The 25,473-nt window shown below is 40.2% G+C and overlaps 1 pseudogene; it reads right to left on the bottom strand.

Moving 5' to 3' along the window:
- Positions 1-693: 693 nt before the first annotated feature.
- LOC113070035 (voltage-gated potassium channel subunit beta-1-like) overlaps positions 694-25,473 on the bottom strand; it is a 34,534-nt pseudogene continuing 9,754 nt past the window's right edge.

The raw sequence follows: 25,473 nt of genomic DNA, 5'->3' as shown, positions 1-25,473 counted from the left end.
GAAGACCTAAGTAGGCGGGGCTTGTTGCATAAGGGGAGGGATGTAGTCTCTATGGAGACACAAGTTAATGTTTATGTTATTCAGTATTTTTAGCAGCCTCATTTGACGTCGTTTTTTCCGTTCAGTTATGCCCTAGTTTTTCTACCTTTTAAATTATTTTCGTTTTTTCTTTTTGTTTCAGGTTATTTTGTTTCCAGGTGACTTTTTTCGTGGCATGTTCTTCAAACAGCAAAGTAACTTAAAATGGTTAAAATCATTTACATTACCAAAACACCATAAACTAGAGATGCACATTTTTATTTTAATCTTAAAAGCACTCTGCATAATGCATTAATTAACAGCGTCATAATTAAAAGTTTGTAAACATTCTGACCTCATTTCTAACAGACATTAACTAGTTGCTTTTAAGTAGTTGTGCATTTCTAGCCCTCTCTGGACTCAAGTATGCACTGCCTTGCAGTACAAAAGTTACCAAATACAGCAGCAAGCATTTAAATCTTTAACCAGTGTACTTTTATCACTGGAAAAGCATTTCAACAACTTAAGTTTCTTTTATAATGTAAATTTAAAACAACAGAGAATTAAGATCAGATATGACACAAATTGCAGGATTTACAAAGGAAACATACACAAACAGTCTTTTAAAAATGTTAAACATTTTGGAGAACAATTAACACGATAACAGCCTACTTTGCTGTTGATGGCTTTTTAATCCAACACATTTTTACCAATGCACACACATCGTACACAGTTTAACTCTACATGCTGCTCTGCCATATATCACAGTTCCTAGTTTGTACATTCTCAGAATGATATGCAGTGCATTTTCCTTACTACAGTGTTTTATAGACGGTAATCAGGGCCATTCATAAGGGCCTGTCTTTCGTCCCTTTTCAGAATGGATGTCCGGAGGTCAAGGGTCAAGAACAGGTTGACTTTGGCACATATGGGCTATGACAGCTGAATAAGAAAACCCACAGACGAGGGATCTGGGGAGCTTCTGTGCTTCACAGGCAGGTGTGTCTCCACAGAGACCTTGATGTGATGTTGAGCTCAGGTTTAGGTCAGACAGAAGCATGCATAACACTTTAGCATTTCTACTGTAACTGTAACAATGGCTCTCTGCAGGAGAAGTTGACACAGACACACAATGGTGGGAATCTCACACTGTGGACACCTGGTGAAACAAGAGGACTGGAACGGGATCCTGAGTCTCAAGGCTTACAGGTTCACAGAAAGACCTAGTGATGGTAGTCCTTCTTACTCTGGGGACGGTTACCCAGGATTTTGTCGATATCTGAGGCCACGTGAGCAGTGATCTTTGGAAGAACCTGTCAGCGAGAATGTAGATTTAATTACTAAAACACATGGGATGAATTAAAATAAAAATGATCTTGATTTTTTATTTGTTTTATATTCTTCTTAATTGCTCGTTTAATCTAAATATTTTTATGTTTTAAACCATCATTATCTGAAGCTTGTTTAGTCGGATCTCTTATCAGTGTGTGAAATTTTGCCTTGGCACATAAAAATAACATCAAGCAATAATCCTGTTTTTTGATGTTTAAATGTAAATTAACCCTGTGAGATTCTGAAGACAGGTGTAAAGAGATGAAAGCACAGAGCTGTAACAGGCCACAGTGTGAGTGTGTTTGAGATGTTTTGGTAACTCTTGCCTGTATCGCCCCCAGGTTCTCAGTGAGCTGTGCAGGGTTGGAGGTCCCCAGGAGAACAGAACTCACTCCTTCATTACGGAGGCACCAGGCTACAGAGAAACACAGAGAATAGCAAGTGAATCATGGGAATCTCAATTGAGCTGGTGGGATTCTGATCAGGTGCTGCAGCCAAATGCCGCTGTAAGGATTGTTGATACAGGATTTTTTAACAGTACATTTTTTTTTACAAAATATTTTTTATCAAACTGTTTAAATTGAAAAAGTAAAATAAAATACAATAAATTGTATTGCAAAAAAAAGTATACAATGAAAAAATCTAACAAATTATATAACATAAATAAATAAAGCAAAATTGAAATAATTATTAACAATTTAAAAAATACACAATAAAAAAAGTATTAAAAACAATTAATATGAACAAAAAAATCTGAAAATATTTATTATCATTATTACTAATAAACAAAAATAAAACGACATCAAAATAAAACTACACAATAAATAAATAATTAAAAATATTTCATAAATAAATTATATATTATAAAAATTTTTAACAGAATATTACTGTGGCGAGTGGGGCGGGGCCGAGAGGCGTGGGAACGAGGAGTGAGGCCAGGTGTAGTGATTGGAGATGAGCTACACCTGAGCCCCACCGCCGGTATCGAGTCCCACGTAGGAGATGGAAGGATATAAAACTGGAGTGACGACCGTGAAGGACGAGAGAGGACCAGGCCTGGGACATTATTTTATGTTTTGGTTTTTATTTGCGCGCACCAGTCGTCCGCGAGGGGCTGGTGCGCCGTTTTGTATTTATTTTGTGATTATTAAAATGAGTTTTGATTGTGCGCCGGTTCCCGCCTCCTTCTTCCCGATGATTACAAAGGGATTATCGTTACAATTACCCACGACAAAATTTATGAAAACACATTAAAACTGTAAAAGAGTCAACATCAAGGTTTTCAAAGTCACAAAAATGCTTCCAACTTCCAAAAAAATTGGCATGTTTGTTTTTTATTATGTAATTGTACCATTCAACCATTAGATTGGGTGACTTCAAAGCTTGGTGGATTAATATCAAGGTTTGTTTCTCAGTCAGGAAATGTGCATGCATGAAAGCAGAAATTCAGTATTTTACTCTCATGTAAACAGTGACAGAACAGTTGAGTCACTATGGCAGTGATAATATGTTGCATGTCGTGACAGTTTAAGTTTTTTTGACCTACCAATGGCAAGTTGTGGAAGGGTACAGCTGAGCTTCTCAGCTATGTGGGTCAGTTCCTTAAGCTTCGCCTGCTGCTTTCTCCCATCCTCGCTCAGAATCTTCTCCTTCAGCCACTGGTATGACTGCAGAGAGAGAGAGAGAGAGAGAGAGAGAGAGCACATCAACTCTGTCCTGACAGACCTGCCAACCTCATCGCTGTATACTAGCTGAAGGTGTAATCTATGAACTATATGAGCTCCTAAATCACTGGCGCTAGGAATCTGGCACTATTTCAGTTGGATAAATATCAGTTTAATAAACACATCTCCATCCTTATGTCTAGACTCTAGAAGAAATTATGTGTCTGCTATGACACACAGGGTTAAACGAATAGTTCACTCAGAAATCTAAATGTAATTTACCATTACATCACTCGCTCATCAATGAATGGGTGCCGTCAGAATAAGAGTCCATAAAGCTGACTGGCCAGAAGCAACTATTTTAAAACTATTTCAAGTTAAAATGCCAACTTTAACAAACAAACACTGAGCTTTCTGCTTCACAAGATGTTGATTGATGGACTGGAGTTGCGTGAATCACTTGTGGATTACTGTGATGCTTTTCCCCAAATCTATTCTAATCTTGGATGCCCTGAGGGTGAGTACATTTTCAGCAAAATCATTTTTGGCTGAACTACTCGTTTAAAGTACCTTCAAAGAGGCCCTGGAGGATTCTGGGATGCCGTTTTCATATTTCCCTGTGATGATGCCGCAGGCTAGAGGAGACCAGGATACCACCCCAACTCCTGTGGTGCAAGACTGTGTCTTTAGGCTGTTTCATAGATCATATTTGAATCATGTGTGTTTATGTATATATACCAATCTTATGGTAAAGCTCAGGCAGTTGCATCTCCACTTTATCCCTCTGGAATAAATGATATTCGGCCTGTTCACACACAGGAGGAATCAGATTAAACTGCCTCGCTACAGAATACGCCTCCTACAGGGAGAGAGAGATAACAAAAATGAGAAGAGAATGGTATGAATGAATAAAGACAATAAACAACAACAGCTGTAAATACTCAGAAAACAGGTTTAATATGCATTAAATATGACAGTGTTAAATAATTTCATCATCAGGACTGACTAAAATAACAAAAGGAAGCATTAAGGAAAAGTGCACAGAAGTTTGTCCTCTCCACTCACCATGATCTCCATCGCTGACCAGCGTGACGTGCCCCAGTACATGGACATGCCATGGTTAATGACATGCGTCATGGCTCTCACTATCTCTAAAACACAAAACACACATGCACAAATAAAAATATCAGTCAAGCTTCTGAATTGGTTTGATTTACAGAATCAATGTGCCAGAGAAAGCAATTGTGTCTGGTCACCATTAGATGGCGCTGTGTACATATTCTCCTCTTGTGGAGTAGACATTTCTATTAAGCAACTTGTTTCATTAAGTAATTGAAAAGTATGTGAAGTCATAAAATGCTAATTTATGTACTTACTGATTTGTAAAGTAACAATACTGAAAGACATTACTTTGCATCATTATGCAGCTGTCCGGCACTTGGTAAAGGATATAAACAATAAACAAGACTACAAATTATGAATTAAAGTTATTCTGCAGTGTTACAGATAAAACCTATTAAATGCATAACAGATAGTCCCTGGGTTGCAAAAACCAACTTATTCTAACCAAATGCTAAAATAAATCAGATTAAATAAATAAATTCCCGTCTGAGAAGACAACTGTATTTAGCCAATTTAGCAATGTTTTGGGGAGGCTTATTTTGAGATTGCGTTGTCAGAACAGGTTGCATGTGTTTCCTGTGAGATCTGGCAACACTGACAGTTTCACAAAGGATGAATGCTAATAATGCAGAGCTGAAGCTATTTCACAGCTGTCTGAATGAACAGGATTAAACATGAGAAGTACTTCAGCTGTAAGTCAAGCGGACTCTATATCTCACTGAGCAAGGTACAATCATTTTAAACTTCTCTGTATTTTATATCCAAGCCTAGCAGCACAATTTTATTCATCCTAAAGTACTCCAGACATATTAATGAATGAAAATATTTTTCCATTATTTACACATCCATTTTGTAGGAGGTAAAATACTTTGTTCTTATTTTATTATAAAAATGTCATTAAATTATATTTATTTTTTTATTATTATTAATCACTGGCATCCTATAGTTCAGAACCAGCCTGTAACCTGGAGAACAGTCCAGTGCAAATTGCTACCAGCACTGTTCTCATGGCTGTGTTTGCGTCATTATCTGATTTGCATAATTCCTTAAGTGAACTGAGTGCTAAAGCACATGGAAGTGGAATCCTCACCCGAGAATTACGAATGGGCATCAAGGCCTTGTTAACCCAACTTTACCCTTAAGAAATGTCCCTCATCTTCTAGTCCAACTGGTGAGTAAATCCATTCTAATCAATGAGTTATAAGGATGATGGCCCACATGACGGTTTTTAAGAGGGGATATTGGATCTTAACACACTGAGGAAAGCCCAGTGCCAGGACATTTGTGTTTTTATCATCCAGAGGAATTTAACAGAGGAATTGAACTAACCATCTGTGTATCAACCATCATCCTTTTTAAATCTTATTTCAAAGACAAAGAATTCATATATATATAAAAAAAAAAACGCTCTGCTCACAGCGAGTCAGTGCCCCGTTGATTATATCAATGAGATCATGCATAATGCGATCAGACAACAGTGTTTGTGTTGTCATACACTTGATGTTGGTGTATATGCGTTTGACATTGCTACTCTGCAGCCAACAGAAACCCCATCTGTTCTGACATCTTCAAGGCATTACTGTTCTGTGTCATTACCAGCAGAGACCTTTACTGCTGTGCTGCATTCAGTTCAGTACCAGATCCACTCTAAAACGCCTCCATCATGAGCTCATAAAGCTGCTTGATGTCATGTCCACTGTCTGATCACCCCGTTCTCGTGTGTGTGTGTGTGTGTTTCTGTATATGTCTGCATTTCGTGCGCACATGGTGTTTTGTTTTGGTTTTGATCGCTCGTCTTGCACCTATCTTTGGCGTTCCTCCCTCCCCCTCATTATCACAGTTTCCGTTTCTAATGGTTTGACCTCGCTCACCTGAATTCAATGTCTGTTCATCTCTTGCTCTATTTATTCCCGTCTGTCGCGCCTATCGGTGCCAGATCGTTGTTCGGCAACAATCCCCGTGTATCCACTTTGTCTGATCCTGTCAAGCCGTGTTCTGTCGTGCCTCTGTTTGCTGCTATTGGTTTGTTTTGTTTTTCTTTTTCCCCCCTCCCTCATTTCCTAGACCGGGCACCGGCATTTCCCAGAAGAGTTTTTGCACGGTCGCTGGCTCGCTCGTGGCTTCCTCCCCTCTCCGCTATCATCGCGGCCGCGCCGTTGAGCGCCCCCTGCCGGGTGTTTTTGCAAGGACATTTGAAGTCTCTTTTTCTGTTGGACATTTTTCCTAATTTCCCGGCCTGTTTTTGTTCATTGGAGGAAGTTTTTTCTTTTGAGGTTTTGAATAAATTGGTCCTGCACCGTAACCTGCATCTGTGTCCAGTTGTGTTCCTGACAGAACGATCTGGCCAAGATGGACACAGCAGGTACAGACTCTGTCAGAACCGCAGTCACCCAGCAGGGTGTTCTTTTGGGCCAACACGAAGCCAGACTCACGAATACCACAAGGGAGATGGAGTTCTTAGCCAACCAAGTGGCTGAGTTGACCAACCGGATCCAAGAGCTGCAACGAGAGGCTCCTCGGGGTGGTGCAGTTCACCATCTTTCTCACCATGAGCCTGAGCCCCGATGCAATAACCCACCACCTTATGATGGGGACCCCAATTCCTGCCGGGCCTTCTTGTCCCAGTGTTCTGTGGTGTTTGCCTTGCAGCCACGCACATACGCACTTGAGATGTCCAAAGTGGCTTTTGTTTTGACTCTTCTGACCGGCAAGGCCAGAGACTGGGGAACCTCCGTCTGGGAGACCAAAGCTCCCTGTTGTGCTTCTTTTAAAGATTTCCGCCAGGAGATGGAGAGACTGTTCGACCGCTCTGCAAGAGGTCAGGAAGCGGCTGACCAGCTAGCACGGCTCCGTCAGGCGGGTCGCTCAGTGACGGACTATGCCATTCATTTTAAGACTCTTGCAGCGACCTGCGACTGGAATGAGGGGGCCTGTCGAGCTATGTTCCGTGCTGGGCTAGAGGATGACATCCAGGATGAGCTGGCCACTCAGGACCTGCCACGTGACTTTGACGATCTGGTTAACATGGCGTTGCGCATCGAGGGTCGCCTTCACCGCCGTCGTCAGCGCCTGGCAGTTCGTGCACCCTGGAGGACTGAGGAGTCGTCATCTGTCTCCTCCACAGAAACCACTGAGCCTGAGCCTATGCAGGTGGGGCGCCTTCGGCTCACTCCTCAACAAAAGCAGCAACGCCTCGCCCTAGGACTATGTCTGTATTGCAGCAAATCAGGTCACTTCGCAGTGGGCTGTCCACTAAAAGTCAAGGCTCACCAGTAAAGAGGGGGATCCTGGTGAGCGCTACCCCTTTATTACATCCCCCCTCCTCTCGCACTCTCCTTCCTGTCTCTATTCAGTTTGGTGGTGTCCTTAACTCCTGTACAGCACTGGTCGACTCGGGAGCTGAGGGCAACTTTATGGACCTCTCTCTAGCCACCCGTTGGGGAATTCCTTCCATTCCTCTTCCCAAACCTATTCCTGCCCGTTCATTGAATGGCACTTTAATAACCACTGTCTCATATGCCACTCCCCCTGTTAATCTTATAGTCTCGGGCAATCACCGGGAGGTGACCACGCTGTACCTTCTTGAATCCCCGAGTGCTCCCATAGTTCTGGGGCACCCGTGGTTGGTGCAACATGGCCCTCACGTGGATTGGTCCAACAACTCTGTCCTGTCTTGGAGTAAGTTTTGTCTTGCGTCTTGTCTGGGTGCTGCCTCTTTTCCTGTGTCTGTGTGTCCTGTCTTGCAGGTGGAGGCTGCTGATTTGAAGGGGGTCCCGGTGGAGTACCACGACCTGTGCCAGGTGTTTAGTAAGTCCCGGGCCACCTCCTTACCTCCACATCGCCCTTATGACTGTGCCATCGAGCTCCTCCCAGGCACTTCTCCGCCCAAGGGTCACTTGTTTTCCCTTTCAGGCCCTGAAAGAGAGGCCATGGACAAATATATTAATGAATCCCTCAAAGCCGGTCTCATCCGACCCTCTTCATCTCCTGCAGGTGCTGGGTTCTTCTTTGTCAAGAAGAAGGACGGCTCCTTGCGTCCTTGTATAGATTATCGAGGCCTGAATGACATCACTATTAAAAACAGGTACCCCTTGCCTCTAATGTCATCTGCCTTTGAGTTATTGCAGGGAGCCAAGGTCTTCACCAAGCTAGACCTTCGGAATGCCTATCACCTTATTCGCATACGTGAGGGGGATGAGTGGAAGACAGCTTTCAACACACCTACGGGACACTTTGAGTACCGGGTCCTACCATTCGGTCTGACCAATGCCCCAGCTGTCTTCCAGGCCCTGGTTAATGACGTGTTGAGAGACATGGTGAATCGCTTTGTCTTCGTGTATCTTGATGATATCTTGATATTCTCCCATCTCTGCAGGTACACACTCAGCATGTTCGCCAGGTGTTACAACGGCTGCTGGAGAACCAGCTCTATGTTAAGGCGGAGAAGTGCGTCTTCCATGCCCAGTCGGTTCCGTTCCTGGGGTTCGTTGTTTCTGCGGGGGAGATCAAAGCCGACCCCTGTAAGGTAAGGGCCGTTGCCGAGTGGCCAGCTCCTGACTCTCGTAAAGCTCTGCAGCGGTTCCTGGGGTTTGCCAACTTCTATCGGCGGTTCATCCGGAACTTTGGTCAGATTGCTGCACCTTTAACGGCACTCACCTCTCCCAAGGTACCGTTCAAGTGGAATACTGGGGCACAGGAGGCCTTTGATAGATTAAGTCCCGTTTTATCTCTGCTCCTGTCTTGTCTATTCCAGACCCTGAACGGCAATTCATTGTTGAGGTGGATGCCTCCGATGTCGGAGTGGGCGCGGTCCTATCTCAGCGGTCGCACGAGGATGGAAAGGTGCATCCCTGCGCCTTCTTCTCCCACCGCCTGAGTCCCCCAGAACGGAATTACGACATAGGTAATCGGGAGTTGTTGGCGGTCAGGCTGGCTTTGGGGGAGTGGCGTCACTGGTTGGAGGGCGCGGCTCAGCCCTTCCTGGTCTGGACGGATCACAAGAACCTCGAGTATGTCCGTTCGGCCAGGAGGCTGACCTCTCGACAGGCTCGCTGGGCCCCTTCTTTGGCCGGTTCAATTTCTCACTGTCTTACAGGCCCGGGTCAAAGAATGTTAAGCCCGATGCTCTTTCTCGTCTCTTCGAGGCTCCTGGGGGAGGGGAGTCAGCAGACACTATCTTGCCCAAAGGGGTGGTGGTGGCATCCCTCTCTTGGGACATCGAGAGACGAGTAGAGGAGGCCCTACTTAAGGGGCCTGTGCCGAAGGGGTGCCCAGCGGGTAATCTGTTTGTTCCCACCAAGTTGCGCTCTGAAGTCATCCAGTGGGGTCACTCATCCAGGCTAGTCTGTCATCCAGGAGTCCGGAGGTCGCTGGCTGCCATCCGTCAGCGATTCTGGTGGCCATCCATGGCCAAGGATGTCAGGCAGTTCGTGGCTGCCTGCTCGGTGTGCGCTCAGAACAAGACTTCCAACGCGCCTCCCGTTGGTCTGCTCCACCCATTGCCCATCCCTTCCCGCCCCTGGTCACATTTGGCCCTTGATTTTGTCACTGGCCTTCCGGAATCCAAGGGTAACACCGTCATTCTTACGGTGGTGGACCGTTTCTCTAAGGCGGCCCATTTCATTCCCCTTCCCAAGCTCCCCTCAGCCAAAGAGACTGCTCAGGTGATGGTTGATCATGTATTCCGGATTCATGGTCTTCCGGTCAACGTGGTCTCTGATAGGGGTCCCCAGTTTGTCTCTCGGTTTTGGAGGGAATTCTGTCGGCAGATCGGGGCCTCTACGAGTCTGTCTTCAGGATTCCATCCCCAGACCAACGGGCAGTCCGAGCGGGCAAACCAGGATTTGGAACGTTCTCTTCGCTGCCTGGCATCCCACAATCCCGGCTCCTGGTGTCAACAGCTGTCCTGGGTAGAATACGCCCATAACTCCCTTCCTGTTTCTGCCACAGGTATGTCCCCATTCCAGTGTTCTGTCGGTTATCAACCTCCCTTGTTTCCCACACAGGAACCCGAGGCTGCGGTCCCGTCTGCTTTGGCCTTTGTCCGACGGTGTCGCCGCACCTGGAAGAGGGCCAAGGCGGCCTTGGCCCAGGCTAATAGGCGGACTAAAGCAGCGGCCGACCGTCACCGAACTCCTGCTCCCCGCTATGTGTGTGGTCAAAGGGTATGGCTCTCTACCAAGGACCTGCCTCTCAGGGTAGCCTCACGCAAGTTGGCACCCAGGTTCATTGGCCCATACCGGATCACGAAGGTCCTGAGTCCGGCGGCGGTGCAGCTCAAGCTCCCTACCACGCTTGGTCGGGTGCACCCTGTTTTCAATGTTTCCAGGGTTAAACCTGTGTTCTATTCCCCTCTTGTTCCATCTGCCCCAACCCCCCCTCCCCCCCGTCTAGTGGATGGCTCCCCGGTCTATACGGTGCGGAGGTTGCTAGATGTCCGACGTAGGGGTCGGAGCTTTCAATATCTTGTGGACTGGGAGGGCTAATGGCCCAGAGGAGAGGAGCTGGGTTCCGGCCCGGGACATCTTGGATCGGACACTTGTCGAGGACTTCTACCGGCGACGAGGTGAGCCCCTTCCTGCGGCGCTGGTGGCGTCCGTCGGAGGGGGGGTACTGTCATGTCCACTGTCTGATCACCCTGTTCTCGTGTGTGTGTGTGTGTGTTTCTGTATATGTCTGCATTTCGTGCGCACATGGTGTTTTTGTTTTGGTTTTGATCGCTCGTCTTGCACCTATCCTTTGGCGTTCCTCCCTCCCCCTCATTATCACAGTTTCCGTTTCTAATGGTTTGACCTCGCTCACCTGAATTCAATGTCTGTTCATCTCTTGCTCTATTTATTCCCGTCTGTCGCGCCTATCGGTGCAGATCGTTGTTCGGCAACAATCCCCGTGTATCCACTTTGTCTGATCCTGTCAAGCCGTGTTCTGTCGTGCCTCTGTTTGCTGCTATTGGTTTGTTTTGTTTTTCTTTTTCCCCCCTCCCTCATTTCCTAGACCGGGCACCGGCATTTCCCAGAAGAGTTTTTGCACGGTCGCTGGCTCGCTCGTGGGCTTCCTCCCCTCTCCGCTATCATCGCGGCCGCGCCGTTGAGCGCCCCCTGCCGGGTGTTTTTTGCAAGGACATTTGAAGTCTCTTTTTCTGTTGGACATTTTTCCTAATTTCCCGGCCTGTTTTTGTTCATTGGAGGAAGTTTTTTCTTTTGAGGTTTTTGAATAAATTGGTCCTGCACCGTAACCTGCATCTGTGTCCAGTTGTGTTCCTGACACTTGATTGCTTCATCATTCAGATTTTCATATGCAAAGAGCTGCTTTTCTTTGTTCCATCAGTGTTTGACTCCAAGTGCTTTACTCTGCAATGATCTAGACTTTGTTGTGTGTCCACTGACGTGTTTCATCTTCACTACACATGAGGACCAACAGTCCCCTCCCAGACCGTCAGATGCATATTGCAAAAAAATTGGAAAGCACTTACTTAAAAGAACTAGAATTTATTGTAATGTATTTTAAATAATTGCAAATAATATTTTTCTTTTAAAATATACACATATTCACTCTTAATCATATGCCTAGTAATAATCATGTTTATTATTAATAATAATAATAATATGCCAAAAACAACTCTGTTAATGTTTCTTGCCTTTTCACATTCAGATGAATTAAATGAATCAGAATAATATAAATGACATATTTTCAATTCAATAACAAAATGGCAACATTTGACAAAAAAGTTGAATAGTTTATCACTGTCAGCCGTTTAACATTTCTATTATAAAACAGAAATGGGGTGGGGGTGTTCTTTGTGAAGGGGGGTCTTTTACAAGGGAACACAAATGTTCCTAAAATTAATGTTTTGTGAGAGAATGCGAATGATTTAAAATATGTGACCCTGGACCACAAAACCAGTCTTAAATCGCTGGGGTGTAAAAAAAACAAAAACAACAACAACAACAACAATAATAATAAAAAAAACATATGGGTGAAAATTATAGATTTTTCTTTTATGCCAAAAATCATTATGATATTAAGTAAAGATTATGTTCCATTAAGATATTTCGTAAATTTCCTACCATAAATAAATCAAAACTTAATTTTTGATTAGTAACATGAATTGCTAAGAACTCATTTGGACAACTTTAAAGATGATTTTCTCAGTATTTAGATTTTTTTACACCCTTAGATTCCAGATTTTCAAATAGCTGTATCTCAGCAAAATCTTGTCCGATCCTAATAATAATATGATCCCATACATCAATGGGAAGCTTATTTATTCAGCTTTAAGTTGATGTATAAATCTCAATTTCTAAAAATTGACACTTAAGACTGGCTTTGTGTAGCCTGGTAATACCAGACTCTGCTACTTCACTTTGCTTCGTAGACAGAAGCGAAATGAAATTGAGCAGAAGTAGGAAGTCTGACGTAGTCAGGCTAGGCTTTATGGTCCATGGTCACATGTAATTTTTACACCCATCACAATAGCTGTGTAGACTAGAGCCTCTATTTGAGGGTATGCAAATAATGACCGAATTTTCATAATTAGGTAAATTATTCCTTTAATTTACACTAGTCTGTTTTGGGAATATTTTGGAAATCTCAGTGCCTAAAACAAAACTGTGGTCTAAGGAAGCTTATAGTCCAATGTAGAACAATCCTTACACCATCTGTGAAACCAAGGCCATGGCTCAATGTGTGAACATGAGAAACAAAAGAAATCCTATTTTAAAAAGGCAAGACAAAGGTTTTTTAAAAAAGGACAGAAGAGTAGAAAACAGCAGCCAAATCTACCTCAGTACATAATGAAAATGAAAGCCCACACCCACTCTCTCATTATGAACTCTGTACGATTGAAGAGAAATGTGAGTGTGTGGGTGAGAACGAAGGAGAAAAAGCCAAGTGAACGTCAGCGAAGCACAACAATACATCTGCTCAAGAAAGAGAGAGGAAGCCAGAGGCACATGTCAGTGTGAACAGAAATGAATGGTTCTTCAGCAAACTATACTTCTCATGAGAGACTGAGGACATCTGAACAGCGGAACCCTGAAGTATTAATCTAATGTAATCTGGATGTCTGGGGTTTCTGCAGCGTGTACTCTGAAAGTTCAAAAGAATAGCAATCATAAATAAAAATGCACCAAGACAACTAAAAAGCAGTAGAATTATGCCTAATCCTCATTACCCATAATGCTTAGCAAACTCAGTCAAGTTTAGGAAGTATCCTGGTACCACCACACTACTGCTTAGTATTAGAGGTATTAGTCATTCTATGCTGCATGTAGTTGTGTTATATGATAGCTTGATTTGATTTGTGTGGGAACAGAGAGACAGTGTGCTGTATGATTTTGATTTGTGGCTTTAATATTTCTACTATTGATTGATGTGGACGATTCAAACACAAATAGGTCATTTGAGATTTGTGGAAACAGCCAGTAGCTGCTTAGTCTACAATATCAGATAAACACTAATAAAGACAGATATGTGTTTGGTGTTTATTAAAACGGCAACAAATATTACAGGTCATGAGGGCCTTATAGAGCAAAACTGTATTCATTAAATTATGAGAGTGACCTAAAAAAGATCTTTAAATATACAGAGGCTGTGTGTTTGTATGTGCGGTATCCCACAGTTCTTCAATACAAGTTATGTTCTGTCGACAGCATCCGTGGCATATACCTTCAGTTACTGTAGAAAATAATTACAGTTCTTCCCCCAGTTTGTAAAAAGCGAACAAAATCACATTTACACTAATGCACTGAAAATGAAAGGCTAAAGGGTACTGCACTGCACCAAAACACTAAAAATAATCGTTATAACCTTGTCTGTGCAAAATTCTATCCACATATTATATAAACTACTTCTTATATAAACTGTTAAAAAGATTTATACAGATCTCACCTTACTTTTTGGTCAAATAAATTTAAGCTAATGCACTCTGGGCCATTGAATATAACGGAGGTGGGTTTTTTTCCCCCTTGAAGAACTTATATGTACAGTACTGAAATATCAGAACTGGCATCACACTGATGAACTCATGTCTATTTCACAAAGCTCAGCAGGTCTCCAGGGAGGCCATGGGTAGTAAAATGTGTTCTCAATTCAGTACCAAAATGTTCTTTTATTAAAATACCCTACTATCATTATCTTCCCATGAGGATATAACTGTACGTGCCAAGAACACATTTCACATCAATTTGGATTAAAATCATTCCAGCCTCGATGGTATGATGATTTTTTTTTCTTTGTTAGATCTTCTGCTTTCCCCTACTATGGCTTTAAAGCTCTCATTTGTACAGAGAGTCCACTAAAGTCTACGCTTTACTTTTTTGGCTTGTAACCCTGATGTTAAATATGTTTATGTGTTGATAAGACTCACTTATACAGACAGGAAAAATCCTAAAGTAGTCCAATGGCGGAAATCTGGTGTGTGTTTTCCCCAAAAAATAGCTAAATCTAATGTAATATTTCTTTCAGACATTTCGGGATGTCCTGAATAGAATAGAATAGAATGCTCCACATTAAAACAATATAACCAGTATGTCCTCATTTAGAAAGTAGAAAATGTATTAGACTATGTGCGTAACTGGTATTCCCCACATTATGGGGACCAAATGTCCCAAAAGGATAGTAATTCCAGTACATTTTTACCTTGTGGGGAGATTAGTTTTTTTGTTCCCATGTAGAAAACAGCTTATAAATCAAACAGTGTTTTAATGAAATGTTTTGAAATTTAAAAAATGGTTTAAGGGTAGAGTTAGGGTAAGGGGGTTGAAAATACAGTTTGTACAAAAACATTATGCCTACAGAATAAACTCATAATGATAGGAAAACCTGTGTGTGTGTGTGTGTAAAAGAGAAAGGTTTGGCGTTTGGAGACACAGCAGGGAAAGAGCAGCTTAAAAATACACTTTGTACCCCATGGACAAGTCTCTAATCCTCCTCAGAGAGAGAGAGGGAGAGCAAGAGAGGGAAAGACAGAGAAAGAGAGAGTCTATAAGTAGTCTATAAGAAGTAGACTTCCTGAGCACTGCAGTGCCACAGAATTTGAAATGGAGTGAGAGAGGGTTTAGACTGGGATTATGAAAAATGGCCTCCTGAGATGTATGGAAATAGCACCCTACATCCTGTTTTACACACTCACACACACACACGCACAATTTAGACCGAGTATGTAGGAAAAAACTGACTTTTGCCAAGGCACCAAGCACAGGGTCCCATTAAACACACACCGTTCCAAAGTTTGGGATCATTGGGATAAAAAAAAGAAAGAAATTAGGCTAATTTTATTCAGCAAGGATGCACTAAATTGACTAAAAGTGAAAGTAAAGACATTTATGAAAAAATATTTTTTTTAATGAATGCTTTTCTTTTGAAGATTTTGAAATTCATCAAATATTCCTGATATGATCCTGTATTATGGATTCAACATAAAATATGAAGCAGCACAACTGTTTTCAAAAAATGTTTCTTGAGCAGCAAATCATATTAGAATGATTTCTGAAGGATCGTGTGGCACTGAAGACTAAAGTAATGGCTGCTAAATATTTAGCTTGGGCATAAACAAGAATAAATGACACTTTAAAATATATTCAAATATATAGCAGCTCTTGTGACAGTTCAATCGAAGCAATGCATACTTGCATTTCTTTGCAAATCGCCTCTAACACATTTCAGAATGCAATGATGCACAAAATGGAGCAAGCATCAGAAGCTAGAAGCATCAGTGTAGTGACACTTGTTCTGGACCTAAGCCTCACCTACCCTCCATAGGAGTGTTGCTATCAGGACGATTGGCAAAACCACGTCCACATACTCCAGCTGCAACCTCTGCAAAGAACCCTTCAGACCTGCAGAGAGAAAACACAGAGAGAAAGCAGAAGAAAATGTGCATGTGTTTTTTGTTGTTGTTGTATTCAGAGTGTGATTTATTTGGTTGGTGTGAAAGTGAATCCAAAATCACATTTAAATCCACAAGAAAAGATGGTCTGGGATACGTTCAGTATGCTGCAGGAAAGACGCTGATCAAATAACAGTTTATATTTTGGTCTGTTCTTCACACAAAACTATCAAATGGTTTGGATGTGACAAACAGCCCCAATTTCCATTCGATTTCATTCAAAGAGTAGTATAAACATTCTGGCTAATACAATATTTTTTTGTTTTGTGGGAAAAAAGGTTTGAAACAACATGAGGGCAAGTAAATTAACTTCCATTCAGCTATGAAACAGGAGAGATTAAAAATGATGACACAAACTCATGTGCTTGCCTAAGGACCTGCTATCTGACAGCCAGAAGTGTGAAAAGAGATAGAGGGATGAAAGGAGAGAGGAAACTCAGACAGAGCAAAAATAGGATCAGGTGAGTAGTTGAGAGAGGATTAGAAAAGTACAGCTTTTGTGGACACCAGAAGAGAGGAAGAGAAACAAGATGAGGAAGCAGAAAAAGGATGAATGATTCAGTTTTGACTGTCACATCACTGCCCCATTCAGAAACAGAGAGAGAGAGAGAGAGAAAGAGAACAAACACTGAGGGACAGTTCATAACATACATTATGCACTGTGAGCAATATGTTTATTTGTGCTTATAGACAAGGGGTATATCAATGACCATAATGATGTCATCCAATATTAGCTTTTTATAATTAGCAAGAATATTCTGATTAAGGTGATAGGTTACTGGAACGCTTGCTCAAACTTGTAGTAATTAAAAAACTATGAATACAAAACAGTACAGATGTGTAATATTGACCATTGTATTATTAATATTAGATTATATTATATAACATAAAAATATATAAAAACAGTGGACATGATTTGCGGTTATCATATTGACCAATATGTTATTTTGTTCCTATTTATAGACCATAACATTGCCCAAAAAGGCAATTCTGTCGCATTTAAAATGAATGATAGTTATGTAAACCGTTCAAAAGTTTGGGGTCGGTAAAATTTGTTTTGCAAATGTTTAGGTGAGTATCTTACGCTCACAAAGGCTGCACTTTTTGGATCAAAAATACAGTGAAGCAATGTTGCGAAACATTATTACAATTTAAAATAATTGTTTTCGTTCCTAATACAATTACATTTATTCCTGTGATGACAAAACTAAATTGTCAGCAACCGCATTAAAAAAATCATTTTAAATGATCTGATGCTTAATAAAATTTTCTGATTATTATCAATACTGGAAACACTTGCCTGATATTTTTTTGTGACACTCATGATACAGGATTCTTAAAAAAATAAAAAAAATAAAAAACAGCATTTATTTGACATTAAATCTTTTCTATTATAAATGTCTTTACTGTCACTTTTGATCAATTTAATGCATCGTTGCTGAATAAAAAGATATGTCGTTTTTTCCATTAGGAAGCTCACAAACATCTATTTTGTCAAATGTTTTGCATGAAAAGTGCTTGAGTTTTTTTTTTCTGTTCTTTTAAATAAATGCCACTTGGTTTCACATTTTTTGTTTAATGCAATGGCATTCAAACTTTCTTTGAGTGTTGCTTAGGTGTCTAAATACTTTTTGGGTTTACTCATCTGAACTCCATGAACACATTTATTCTTTGTTCTATTTTGGCTTTTTATTTCAAATGATACACACACTGTATTGTAGCTTTTCTTATGTTATACACCTGTATTTAAGTACTGTGAAAGTAATGGACTGAGAAAACTCTACAGTCATGCCAATAAATCTTGGCTGAAAGAGAAAACAGAGAGAGAGAGACACAAACACCAGGTGTGCTGAAACAAAGTTGTCAGTGGAGTTCAGGTGATCAGACGCTGGCATGATTACTCTGCCATACTGAAATTAATCTGACAGATAAACCCCACGCTCGTCCTTTCACAAAAATACTGTAATCCAGCCAATCTCAGACTCATTAATCAGAACTGTGCTCACGGAGCGCGCCCTTGCATCTGCCACGGCTCTAATCTGTCAGAATTTTCTTGGTTTTTGGAGGAGATATTCTTAGCAGGGAGCTTATTTTAAAGTACATAGAGGATAAACAGACGTTTCGTTCTAGCCCACAAACAATGTCAAACAAACACTAAGAAGGGTAGAGAGACACGAGCCAGAAAGGAAAACTACACACAAGCTGGAGTGATAAAAATAACTTGGAGAACAGGACGGAGGGAGGCTGGGATGAGCACAGATTGTGAATGATTCAGTTAGTTTCATGAAACACCAACAGTGAATTTTCTCAATCTGAAAGTGATACAGAAATGACATAAACTCTCTGGAAATCAGTCGTCCGCTTCTGTCTCATAATACAGTAATAGAGCAGAGATAAATCGGAATATTACTACACATAGATTTCCACTCTTCATCAAGCACTCAAATAAAGCTTACGATTTTAAACACTTAATAATTTCATGCGGTTGATAATCAGAATATGTAAATATGTCATTTTAATTATGCATGAAGCTATTAAAGCAATCTGAATTCAGCGATGCATGTCTTTTAACATACTTTGCTGTGTCAGGAACATTTAGTCTCTTTATTTAAATAGATTTAAATATTTAAATAAATACATTTATTTGAGACTGGATGGGGTTAGACAAATAAACTCAAAACAGTGAATAAATGATTAATTACACAAGTGAAGAAGCAGGTAAGTAAATAAATAAAATAAGATTGTCTTAATATCTTTATTATGTTTTTTTTATGTACATGTTTCTTACTTTTACTGGAAAACAAAACAATAAACAAACATTCAGATTATGAAAATGATATTTTAGAATGTAATAAATGTAGACGTTTCTGTATCTATACTGTATTTGAATCGATATTTTGGTTTGCATGTGTCAAAAATCAAATGGGATTGAGAAAGAATTCTGTTTAAGAATGGATGCTGGTGTGGGTGCTGAGGCCACACACAAAGTCTACTGCAGTGAAAGAGAGAAAAAAAAATCAATAAATCAGGAGGGAACTAGAAATAAAAGAAGAAGAAAAAAAGGTTCAGGTCAATTACAAACGACAGGGGAATTAAAAGAAAGAAGAAGAAGGATCTCTACCTTCAATAATGTGCTTCCGGGAGAGCCCTCGCTCTGTTTCTGCCCTAGAGAGAGAAAGAAAGAAAGCTTTATATAAGCAGACGAAATCTAAAAAGCCTACATCTCATGGAGAAAATCAAAGTAGAATTTATTGACTGAATGAATAGAAAGAACGACAGACAGACAGATACTCACTTTCCTCCCCAGTACAGTTTAGTGGTGATAACCAGACTGGATCTCCTGTACACACACAGACTCTGTGTGAAAGCAGTAGTCTTATACATTTCTCCACCAACGCAATCGATGATTAGAATAATAATATGAAAAATAAATACCTCAAACATTTCTTTTTGATAATGTTTCCTAGGATTATTTCAGCCCTGTGAAGAAGAAAGATACATTCTGAGTGCTTGCTTTGAGAGATTTTTTTCCACGGCACTGTGAGGTGAATTCACTATTGAGCCACTGTAGCACTGCTCTATGCATATATTTAAACTTTATCTTTAAAGTTACTGTCACTTTTTTTTTTTCAAGGTAAACACACCTCCTTTGTATGCCAGTTGCCTAAGGTGCCAGATTCACGAGCTTAACGTTGAGCTATGGGTACTGTCTCTAGAAAGCTGGAGGAAATTTAAAGCTTATTTAAAATGAATGTTCGTGTACTTTTCTAGTGGTCATGGTGACAGCAGTAATTCATTCAATTATGCTTAAATAATAGAAAAAAGCATTACAATCAGGCATTTTAAAGGTGACTTATGACAGTGGTAGAGTGATGATGTACAGCTCCATGTGCATGTCCACTAACATGTCTTACCTAACACTCAGAACTGGCCAGCAAGCCTAAAATTGATCCATGCAAATTGCATTTAGCACTAAATTTCAAGAGAGGTCAGACTCACTTCCCAGCTGAATAGACCTCTGCAGTGTCAAATAGGTTGACCCCATTTTCATAGGCTATAGTCATCAGCTGCTCTGCCACCTGCAACACACACACACACACACACACACACACGTTTGTTTTTGTGAAAAGTGGGGACATCCCATAGGCGTAATTTTATACTGTACAAACTGTATATTCTATCGCCCTTCACCAACCCTCACAGGAAAAAACAATCATTCTGTATGATTTATAAGCATTTTGAAAAATGGGGACATGGGTTATGTCCTCATAAGTCACCCTATCCTTGTAATTCCTGTGTCATACCCATGTCATTATACAGAGTTGTGTCCTGATATGTCACAAAAACAAGAGCAGACACACACACACACACACAAACACCAATATCAAGCACTCAGCTGTCAGTCATTGCAGAGAGCTCAGAAGTGTGTGTAAACTAATAAGTGTGCTCACCTTTCTGAAAACAGTGTTGTTTAAATCCACTTCACATGATTCACTGCTACAGGTATGTGAAGCACTATTCTAACATTCACGTCTAACACCTTTAATTTGTCCAAACCAAATTCAGGTTTAAGCTGAGCTTGTTTTGAACCTTTGCAGAATTGTTTTGTCACTTTTATTCACATGCACAGTGCAGTAAGGATAAGAAGTGATGTAGAGAGAGAGGGGCAGAACAGGATCAGAAAATTCTAGTTATTTTAAAGAAAAACAGTTTATCTTTGAAATCTTTCATCAAAATGCAATAGCTTGCCCTTCCGTGAAACAATTTTCCTTTTCGGCTGATTTCACAGAGCACTCAGTGTTATTTTTCAACCCCTCCCCTCCAAACACTTGGCTCTATCCTGGTATTTAAAGCCTGCTTGTCTCTATGTATATAGGAATACAGTATGTGTCATAGCATTGCATGGAATTAATAGCATCTGACGGTGATTTCATTCTTTTCACCTCACATTGTTTGTCACACGATGCAGAAAAAAATAATGCATGCCTTTATGGACAGATTTTCAGGCAGACGTAGTGAGCATAATGGCATTCATGCACATAATAAGTTAACACAAGTTTATTATTATGCGTGGATGCTTTGTAAATGTGTCTTTTAAAAATTGTGCTAATTATTTTATATATAGTAACAACTATGATGTAGTATGAGATAAATTAAACTGCACTGCAGAATCAGAACTCTATTCACTCTATTTTACTGAGACACATGAGTCTTCATTACCCATGGGAAAGAGCCTTAAAACGCAACCTTAGAGACGGTTCATGCAGAATGCATTTTGAATTTAGACTGTGCTACATATCCATTGTTTTTCTATGTAAATGTGCAGTATAGCGCTCTTGTATCACGTGGCATCCTGCACATGACAGCATTCTAAAAACGCAATTAATAATTTAATTAATAATAATTTAATTATTATTAATGATAATAATAAGCTTATCTTTTGCAGTGTCTTGTTTTTGCCTCCACTGGGCTACTTTTCCATGGTTTTTATGTAAATGTGTTTGATGTACATCTTTGACTGATGTGCATGCATCCTTTTCAGTTTCTTACTAAAGACACAGTGTCTAAAAAATATTGCTCAAGTTAAAAGAAGTTCGGCGTGTCTTAGGACCTTGCATTTCTTTCATTCAGCTGCCCTACATCTCACGTGTTTGCATTCCACTTCACTACTTTTCCATTGTTCATCTATGTAAACAAGCACTCTTGCACAAGACACAGTGTTCTAGACACAGCTCACAGTTCTAGACACGGCTTTTACAAAACAAGTCTTGAGACCTTGTATTGCTCAGAACGCATCGGTCGAAGATGTCCATCTAGCGCATAGCTAACAAAGCAGTGTAGTGCAATGCAAAAATGTGTTTTGTGTAAACAGCCACTAATTTGGAACAGAGCATCTGTTTTTTTTGTGTAACTGCTGCAATAATACACTGATCTGTCGATGTCAATGAATGTCAGAGTTTAACCTTGTGTTGACAGGACAATTGATATGGTGGCTAAAACATCTGCAATATCTATAATCTCTCTATAGTTCTCTTTGATGGAGAACTGTCAGCATGAGTGACAGTGATTCCTTCTGTCAGTATAGATGTATATTGGCAGACAGATGAGGAAAAACCATCTGTTCAGCTGCTGATGTGATGACTAATGACATGTGGAGAAGGGAAAAGAATGGGGATGTCCACATCTCACATAATTTGATTGGACAAGAAGGATGATTGGACAATAGAGGAGACTCCACTTCTGGGGAAAGACAGGCTTGTGCAGGAAGTTGTAGCTGCAGGGACTTTTATGATGTAAGAACTGCTAGTATTTATGTGCATTTGCCTTGGGTGCGTGTCAGAAAGGGGCACTGGCAGAATGATGTTATTGTTTGAATAATGAGGAAGACCACAGCGTGATGCGTCTACGAGCCTTCCTCTCTGCCAAGACTGTCAACATGCTTATCTGCCCAATTTGTGATAATGGCTAGAGTGGATTTAGAAATGAAAATAATGGGTAAATAATAAAAAAAACTAAAACTGATGATTCAACCCCCTATTATATTATATTACAAATTTATACATTTATATTATATTAAAATATGTATTCCAGGTAAATACATTTATTGTTGTCAAAAATATATATGCTATGAGTTCAGTTCATTTTCAGGTTATGAATATCAATACTCACCTCATCTGAAATCTGTCCCCCAAATGTCACCCATGTGCCTAAGAGAGAGAAAGAAATCAAAAGAAAGAGAAGGAGTGTGAGTCAGAGATTATTCACTGGGTTTTTATTCCAAATAGAGCTTGATTTATTTGCTCTGGTGACTGTCACAGAAACGCTCAAACATATTAGACTGAGAAACAGCCCTGATTCTGAATGTTTTGCAGTAATAATACGAGTTAATGTAGAATTTTTTTAAAATGAGGTCAGTGCCATTTCCAGAAACTCAACTGTTGAACTGTATTTCAGTTCAACAAAGAAAGAGACAAAAATTAGGTTGATTCTTGATAAAAAAAAAAAAAAAAACTGTCCCAGGTTTTCCTGGGGACTCTTTCCTGCAGGTTATTCTTGGTTCATTGCGGTCAGGATAAGGACAATCACCCACTATCACCCTAAAAGTCACCGCGGCTGCGGGTTGACCATCTCTCCAGCAAGCGCTGGTGTCTTGGGCTTCAATATTATAGGATCAGTTGGCATCCCATGAGACACCAGATTGTGATTTCAGGGTAAGGGAACCTGTTGGGGTGATCAGCTGTTCCCATGGTGATCAAGCACTCATGGGTTGTAGGATAAATGAGGAAATAGTGTGGGCGTTTGTAAGTGTTACGTTCCCTTGGTGACACCTGTGTGACGATAAGGAACATTTGGCGCCTTTCTTATGTTTTGTATGCTGCCAGATAACTTTATGCGTACAGCTACTGTGAACAATGGTGTACACCAGGGTCTTCGGCAGCTCAACAACTGAGAGAAACAAGGGGATAACACGCTCATTCTGCCTAATCCTGGATCTCCCCATATATTAGAGCTGATTTTTTTATATTAATTTACTTTAGAAAATGAATGTAATGAATGATATTTGAAACAATTTTTTTAATTAAAATAAATAATTTAAAAAATACATTTGAATCTAAAACTTCTATTAAATCAAAGTTATATATCTAAGTAAGTTATGTTCCAAATTTGAAGTTGATTTCACAAAAATTGAGGTTCCTGCTAGATTTTGTTCAGGCACTATACCAAAAATAACCAACGGATGACCTCATGTATTCACCCAGAATTTCTTGCTGCATTTTCCTGTCAAAATCTTATAAATCTCTATTCCAATATAACTTTCATCACAAATCTTGGAATCTTGAGACTCATACCTTTCGAATGATATGTGTTAGAAAGATTAGAGAAAGTTGTAGCTATAAAATATTGTAGTAAATTCTGTAAAATGACACCTGACAACACCCAAGGGGAGGAGCCTGCTAAAAGGATTTCAAGTATACTGTTTGGTAACGATGTTCAATTTCAAAAACGTTTCTACAAGATGAAATATAAGCTTACAAATTATATTTAGGATGATTATTAAAATATGTGATGTGGAAAAGGCGATAAAAAATGAGTGCCAAGCTCGCTAGTGACAGTTAACAGATTAAATATATTTAATATATTTTTGTAAATGTACATTTTAGAGAATTTATGGATTTGCAGAAATATATAAGTAATTTGTACTTAAATAAACCAAATTTTCTGATGAAATTTGATGTAATTCCACTGTGCTTCCATCATATCCTCTGGACAAACACCACTGACATACATGAACACGAACATACATTTATACATGCACACATGGACACACAATCCCATACAAAGAATTACTGCAGCTTTTGTGGTTTCCACTGAACGCTGTCCTCATGTATTCAGTGAAGTGCATGGCTGAAGCACTGAAATCTTATCAGCCTGCAGTACTCTTGTTGTGTTTGATCAAGTGGCTAATGTTTGTGATGTCTGACCCTGAGCAATGTCCTTTGACGTTTCAGGAAAATAGAAGCTACAAGCACTGAAGGATGAGTTGTGGCCCTTTCACACAACATTTCAGCACCAAAATCTGCATCTTAATCACTAAGCACCAGTGAACATCCAGGTACGGGCTCCTTGATTGGTTGAGCTTTATTCTCAAAAGCTGCAAGTTGCATTCAGCAATTGTTTTTTTTTTTGTGAGCATGTTTGCTCTGTTTGCATACTCAATTGTGTGCTAAAATACTATTTTTTTCCAGCATTTTTTTTCCTGCAATAAATAACACTAAAAGCCATCTCCATTTCATTCACATTCACTAGCCCCTTTCACAATATAACTGTTTTAGATTTCGTTTTTTTATTTGATAAATGCAGCCTTGAGGAGCCTAAGAGACTTCAACAAGATTTAAAAAAACGTATCGACTCCAAACATTTGAACAGTATTGTATATTTGGATGCAGGAAAGAGGAAGGCCTCGTACAGAGGAAGAATCTGATCTAGGATAAGAGAGACACCATTTGGAAATGTGTTGTGAAGATTAGCCCGGGGCTTTTTTCATGGTGGAATAGCAGCTGTTTGTTCCTCAGTGCTCTTACTGAAAGCCTTTAGTGCGACTACAATAAAATCCAGTTCACTTATCCTAGTTCAGTGCACACTAATCAATTCAGTTTCCAATGCCCTATGGTTTTCATGAGAGCAGAGATGGTTTGCTCTTGGATGTGAAACAGGAACTGAATTTTCAACACATTAAAATTCCTGCATTTAATTAACGGACACTGCCATCATTTTCTTGTGTGTCTTGCATTGATTTGTAGCGATAAAAATAAAATGCACATATTGGAATGAACTGAATCAAGCATGTTCTCTCCATGAATCCTGTATCATTAGAACCTCCTGCTATATAAGCCACACTGCGTTAATATCTCAAGGGAAGTCAACAACAGATTTATACAGTCATTATGC

Source organism: Carassius auratus, unplaced genomic scaffold (assembly GCF_003368295.1).
Source record: "Carassius auratus strain Wakin unplaced genomic scaffold, ASM336829v1 scaf_tig00002794, whole genome shotgun sequence".
NCBI classification, from domain to species: domain Eukaryota; kingdom Metazoa; phylum Chordata; class Actinopteri; order Cypriniformes; family Cyprinidae; genus Carassius; species Carassius auratus.
Note: the sequence above shows the minus strand (reverse complement) of the source record. Positions and strands in the feature narration are given on the sequence as shown.